This window comes from Microcaecilia unicolor, chromosome 4 (genome assembly GCF_901765095.1).
Source record: "Microcaecilia unicolor chromosome 4, aMicUni1.1, whole genome shotgun sequence".
In the NCBI taxonomy this organism is placed as follows: Eukaryota; Metazoa; Chordata; class Amphibia; order Gymnophiona; family Siphonopidae; genus Microcaecilia; species Microcaecilia unicolor.
In genome coordinates, this window is record NC_044034.1 from 366,050,964 (window position 1) to 366,058,629 (window position 7,666).

The following is a 7,666-nucleotide window of genomic DNA, read 5'->3' on the forward strand; positions in this document are numbered from 1 at the left end:
CCCTCAAAACACCCAGGGAGAATCTGCTACAGTACAAAAAGAAAAAAATCCACAGACAGAATCCCGCTTGTAGTGACATACAATCCAGAGCTGGAAAAACTGAGGAAAATCATAAGAGATCTACAACCTATACTCCAGGAGGATGAATTACTGAAAGAGATATTCCCATCCCCACCCAGTACTGGCCTTCCGACAGCCACCCAATTTAAAACACAAGCTAATCAGAAGTAAACTTCCTTCACAGACTGAAAAGGAACAGAAGGGCACACTTCCCTGTAATTTATCCAGTTGCAAACTATGCCAAAATATTTCACAGGACACCAAAGTCATCCACAAAGGAAAGATATTCAACATAAAGGGATCTTTCACTTGCTCATCTTCCAATGTGGTATATATCATTCAGTGTAAAAAATGTAATGAAGGATGCTATATTGGAGAAACAGGCCAGATGCTTAAGACAAGATTCAATTTACATAGACATCATATAAACAATGCTGGTGCCAGCAGGGTTCCCACGCCTGTTGGGCAACATTTTACAAGACCAGGACACTGCACCAGTGACTTCACAGTGAGAATCCTCAAAGGTAACTTTAAAACCATACAAGAACGTAAGACCTTTGAAGTCAGAATGATTGAATATTTTAACACCCAACAGAAAGGACTTAACAAGGACCTGGGGTTCCTAGCCCATTATAACCATAAAGCTGTATGTCTCTGTTGATCACCCTCCCCTCACCTATCCACACCCACCCTGTTAGAATACCAATGATATGCTTTGATGTCCCCATGCATACTTCCTACCCACCCCCATCCTCCCACCCTGTCAGACTGTCATAGCAATGCTTGAATGTTCTCACTTATATACACTGTCAGCTAGCACATTTGCTTATTTCCGATCTGACGAAGAAGGGCAACCTTCGAAAGCTAATCAAGAAATGTATTAAGTTATGTCCAATAAAAAAGGTATCATCTTATTTTCTTTTCCATGTTTTATTTTGTTTGATTTCTATTGATAACCTTAAGAGTGGACTAACACGGCTAACACACTCCTCTACGTCGTCAGATCGGAAATAAGCAAATGTGTTGGCAGATAGTATATATAAGAGAAACATCAAAGCATTACTTTGACAGTCTGACAGGTTGGGAGGGTGGGGGTGAGTAGGAGGTATGCATGGGGACATCAAAGCATTTCGTTGATAGTCTAACAGGATGGGTATGGGTAGGTGAGAGGAGGAGGGTCATAAACAGAGAAATACAACTTTATGGTTTATAATGGGCTACAGTGGCGTTCCTGGCCTGGATGGCGGCCGGGGCGGAGCGCCAATGCGCCCCCCCCCTCGGGTGCAGCGCCCCCCCCCCCCCGCTAAATGACACCCCCCAGGGTGCACGCCGCTGGGGGGGTGCCGCGGCGCGCGCCTGCTCTGAATTTGCTAAACTTCGCTGCAGCTCCCTCTGCCCCGGAGCGACGAAGTTTAGCGAACTCGGAGCAGGCGCGCGCCGTGGCACCCCCCAGCAACGTGCACCCGGGGCGGACCACCCCCACCGCCCTCCCCTTGGTACGCCACTGATGGGCTAGATGGGTTTTATTTATTTGTTTGTTGCATTTGTACCCCACATTTTCCTACCTATTTGCAGGCTCAATGTGGCTTACACAGTACCGTAAAGGCGTTTGCCAATCCGGTAGAGAGCAGATACAAGGTTATGTTGTGTTCGAATAAGGTAGGTGTTTTCCCGGCTCCAGTAAGGTCAAATGGAGGGGGGGTTGTTTATTGTCCCTAAAATCCCTAAAACAGTATAAAAAGTATTGCAACTGGTAGAAACATCAGTAATAAACTCTCTGATTTTGTGCGCATTTTATCTACACTGTTCTATTTTTTCCTGATGGGTTCATCTTAACTGTTGTAATCTGGCTTGGGAAGCCCGTTATTAAGATGGAATATATTGAAATTAAATGAAAGTAAAATTAAACTCTCCTTTCATTGGGACACATGGAATCCTCTCTTCATTTCATCTCTTTTGTAGAGGTTTGCACTTTAAATACATACACGGATTTTTCTGTTTTGAGCATGTTTCAGGGACAAGTTGGTTTATAAGTCAAAATAATATCAATCCAAGAAATTTGAAAATATATGAAAATTAGTTTGTGGGTGTCTCCCTGTGGTTTCCTCACGATTTCAACAAAGAAATCTGTACTGATCAATTACATAAATGGGAACCTCAAAGCTCCAAATAGTGAGAATACGATTGTATTTGACAAAATCACTATCAGCTTAGGAGACCATTCCTATCATTGGTTCCCGTAAGAAGCAAACAAGGAAAAATAAACACAAAAAAACTCACGCTACATGAGAAAAGCGAATGAAATCAAAAAACTCCCTTGCTTCTTACTTTACACCTGGTGAGAGACACCAAACTCCAAACTAAAACAGACAATACCCGACCCACATATAAATCGATATTTGCACAAACAACCCCCCAAATACGCCTACCTATCTGAACTAGGAACCCCAGAACCTTCTACACTAGATCTGCAGACCCACAGTACTACAGGTTGAAATGGATGCTGAGGCTGATGACTTGGTCCGAGTGGCGTCCCGGCTGTTCTTTCTTTACTTGTTACGTTAGAACCCTTCAACAAGTGCGCCTTGTTTCGCCAAATCCTTGGCTGCTTCAGGAAGGGTGCTTAGACGACTCCAAATGTACAAGACGACAAAAAATCTGAGTCCTGGTCAATAATATCACAAAAGATGTACATTTGGAGTCATGTAATCCATAACCAATTTGTAACAAATTGTACTTCCATCATTCAATTCTTATTATAAGCCACACTGAACCCGCAAAAAGGTGGGAAAATGTGGGATACAAATGCAATAAATAAATAAATACAAATCTAAGCGCCCTTCCTGAAGCAGGACTAAAACAGACATTTTGAGCGAGACCTGTTTTTATTACGAATAAGGCACAAAAATGTGCCCTAAATGACCAGATGACCACTGGAGAAAATCAGGAATGACCTCCCCTTATTCCGCCAGTGGTCACTAACCCCCCCCCCACCCGAAAATCAGGAATGACCTCCCCTTATTCCGCCAGTGGTCACTAACCCCCTCCCCCCCACCCCCAAAATGTGATGAAAAACATTACTTGCCAGCCTCTGTGCCACCCTCAGGTGTTATACTCAGGTCCATCAGAATAGCATGCAGGTCCCTGGAGTAGTCTAGTGTTGGGTGCAGTGCACTGCAGACAGGTGGACCCCGCCTCCTACCTCTCCCTACCTGTTACAATTGTGGAGGAAACTACAAGCCCTCCAAAACTCATCAGAAACCCACTGTATCCACATATAGGTGCCCCCTTCACCCATAAGGGCTATTGTAGTGGTGTACAGTTGGGGGTAGTGGGTTTTGGGGGGCTCAGCAGACAACGTAAGGGAGCAATGGTCAGATGTGTACCTGGGAGCATTTTATGAAGTCCACTGCAGTGCCCCCTAGGGTACCCTATTGCTGTCCTGGGATGTCAGGGGGATGAGTCTACTAAAAACGCTGTCTCTTCCTACATCCCAATGGCTTGATTTTGTACGTTTTCCACTTGGACTTTTTTTTTTTTTTTTTTTTCAAAAATGGACCAAAAAAAAACGTCCATAGTATTTTCGAAAAAAAAAGATAGACGTTTTTCTTTTTCAAAAATGACCTTCTTTCCTGTTCAGAATTTACTACTACTACTATAAATCATTTCTATAACGCTACCAGTCGTACGCAGCGCTTCACAATTTAACATGAAGAAAAAGACAGTCCCTGCTCAAAAGAGCTTACAATCTAAATCAGGACAGACAGACAGGACAAATAAGGGATAGGGTAGGACAGACTGAGGACACATAGGGAAAGGATTTGGACATTTTGTGTAAAACGTCCAAATTCAGATTTAGACGTCATATCGAAAATGCTCCTCCACGTGCAACATGGCAACAGAGACCAGGTAGACCGTATGGGAGCTCGATCGCCAGCAAAAAGAATGATGGCAGGTACTGTCAAACCTTGGAAGAAAGGGAACATAAGACCCTCCATTGGCCAGGTACAAAATTAGTACCTGTATATATTATGTAAAACCGCTTTGATTGTAACCACAGTAAGGTGATATATCAAGTTCCATCCCCTTTCTTTTCCCCTTTACTATCTCTTGAACTAGTGGCTCTTTTCTGACACTTCAGAAGCTCTTTGATTGATGTTGATAAGTACCCCCCTCCCCAAATTGGACCAAGTTACTGATATGCAACCTGGAGACCTATGTGGGATCTTCTGGAGAGTCAGGACTGGGGAAAATATTTATTTATTAGGATTTATTTACCGCTTTTTTGAAGGAATCCCTCAAGGCAGAGACCCAAGCAAAAGTATCAGCCTGCTTATCCGACATTGCCGCCTGGATGTCCAGCCACCACCTGAAACTGAACATGTCCAAGACTGAGCTCATTGTCTTTCCACCAAAACCCACGTCTCCTCTTCCTCCACTTTCCATCTCAGTTGATAACACCCTCATCCTCCCCGTCTCATCTGCCCGCAACCTCGGAGTCATCTTTGACTCCTCCCTCTCCTTCTCTGCGCATATCCAGCAGATTAAGGAGTTGAGTGGGAAAGTTGTTAATATGGATCAAAGAATTACAAAGTTTGAAACTATACAACCTATTATGGTGAAAGATCTGACTAATCTCAGGGTTAAAATGGAAATCTTTGACAACTACACTAAAAATCATAACTTGAGATTTGTCAATTTTCCTAAACTACAAAATGTTGCTCCTCTGGAGATGTTGAAGCGCTATATGCGTGAAAATTTATCTATTCCTGAACAGAATTTACCACCAATGACTATGGCTTATTATATCCCTGGAAAAGAAATGAATCAACCTGATGTCCCGATAGGTGTTTCTCTTTTGCTTGAGACCTCAGACTCTGAACTTGCGACTGCTGCCACATTGGTGGCGGCAGTCGCATTATTACCTGACAAGAACTGGATTTTTTGTCTCTTTTTCCGAAATAAGGATAAACCTTTTTTGGGTTTTAATGTGTTGTTATTTCCGGATGTCTCTAAGGAGACAAGACGACGGAGGAAACAATTCTTACTCCTTAAGCCTATCAATAGAAATCAAACAAAATAAAACATGGAAAAGAAAATAAGATGATACCTTTTTTATTGGACATAACTTAATACATTTCTTGATTAGCTTTCGAAGGTTGCCCTTCTTCCTCAGATCGGAAATAAGCAAATGTGCTAGCTGACAGTGTATATAAGTGAAAACATTCAAGCATTACTATGACAGTAAAATAGATACCACTGGAGATTCTACATGGAATGTTGCTACTATTGGAGATTCTACATGGAATGTTGCTGCTATTGGAGATTCTACATGGAATGTTGCTATTCCACTAGCAACATTCCATGTAGAAGGCTGCGCAGGCTTCTGTTTCTGTGAGTCTGACGTCCTGCACATATGTGCAGGACGTCAGACTCGCAGAAGCCTGCGCGGCCACATTGGTGATCTACAAGGGCAGACTTCTACATGGAATGTTGCTAGTGGAATAGCAACATTCCATGTAGAATCTATAGAAATCAAACAAAATAAAACATGGAAAAGAAAATAAGATGACACCTTTTTTATTGGACATAACTTAATACATTTCTTGATTAGCTTTCGAAGGTTGCTCTTCTTCCTCAGATCGGAAATAAGCAAATGTGCTAGCTGACCTTAAGCCTGAAATTCTGCACTTGGGGGGTACCTTTTTTTTTTAAGATACCCCTGCAAGTGCATAATAAAGTTTAGGGATAAAAAATATGTATTCACAGAACCTGCTCACGTGTCTACGCTTATAGCCTCAGCGAAAGTGGAAAAGCGTCAGTATATAAGTGTTCACTCTGCTTAGCAGAATTTGCAGATTTTTTTTTCTTGTTTTCCTTTTTTGATATTAATGTCTCCTGTAAATTTCCGAAATCTTGGATCAGAATTTATGGACTTGAGTATAATTTACCTATGAAAGTGAAAACTTTTTTTTGTTTTCCTTTTTATTTGATTATTATGTTTAAATATTTTATTATTTATTAGATACTTTCCTAAACAAGATGTTTTCTTGTAATAAGTGAATAATATGATAAATAAATAATTTTAAAAGTCCAAGGAAACAACGGGGCAGACAATCCACCAGACACCCCCCCCCCCCCCCCCCCCCCCCCCCCCCCCATGTGGCAGTAGGCGAAAGCAGATCAGAATCAGGAAACTTTTCTTTCATCTTTATTCTCTGTGAAGTATAAATTATAACCAAACAAGCCCGACACTAGCCGTGTTTCGCCCATGCAAGGGCTGCGTCAGGGGCTAGATAATACTAACAACAAATCAAACAAAATCATGTTAGTAAAAATGAATTTATATATATTATAAAGGGGTCCGCTTCCTCCACTCTGGGTTGGGGCCGGCAGCCCTGTTAGGCTCACAGGTTTCCAGCAAAGAACCAGACTGCCATATAGACTTAAGACCAAACTGCTTTATTCTCAATTCAGTTCCACTCTCAAAATTGAAATGCAGTTCACAAACAGGGTTCAGGCCAGGTTCCAAACTCCAGCCAATATTCAGTTCCTTAACAGTTCAGGCCCATTTCCTTTGCACTACCTCCCCTCTCCCTCAGGAGGGCTCAGTCAAAGTTCAGCCTGCTGTTCTATACGTCCCAATACTTCAACCCTTTCACAAACAGTCTCTTCAAAGGAAACCACTACTTAATGCCCCTGTCCTCTTCACAGCACCCAGGAGGACCCTGTACCAAACAGGGCTGGCAGCTTTGCTCCTACCTCACAGCACCACACCCCTGTGGCCTCTCATGCTGCCTTCATGTGCTGGACAGGGCTACCTTTACATTCTCACACTCCATGGCAGCTTACTCTTACCCCCCCCCCCTCCCCCCCAGGGAAGCTCCAGTGGCAGGCCCTTTCCGTCCTCCACCTACTCCATGGCAGCTTCTCTCTCAATCAGATTCCTCTCCCCCCTAGTGCCACCCAGAAATCTCTCCCCCTCTCACAGCTGGAGGGAATTATATACCAGCGACGCAGCGAAGGGACTGAGCTTCACCTCTCCTTCTCCCTCTAGTGGGGAAGGGAGTAACTGGCTCCCCTAGCACTGAGCCACTGATCCCCCTGCTGGGGTTGGAAATCCATTCCACCCTTTTGGGGCTACCCCTCCTCTCTCCTGCTTGCAAGGGCTTCTGGGAACCATAGTTCCGGGATTAGCTGCTTCTCTGTGGGGCCCCGAGTGCTAGCTTTGTCACAATATATATATATATATAAATAAACATACATACCAAATATAAATACTTTTATTTATTTATTTATTTATTTATTTATTCGTTACTTTTGTATCCCACATTTCCCCACCTTTTTGCAGGCTCAATGTGGCTTACACATAGTACCATTCCTTAGCGTCCCTCCGGACCGGACCAGGATTGGACTGATGGGTTGTGCTCGCCTACCAGCAGGTGGAGACTGAGAAAAAACTCTGACTCTAGAGAGCCAATAGGAGCCCTGGCCATGTGACCTTAGCCTCAGTATTTTCTCAGTCTCCCAGCAGGTAGGAAGTGAGCCCATAAGTCTCTCTCCTTTTCTCTTTAGATATGACAGATATTTGTGATAATTCTTCTGT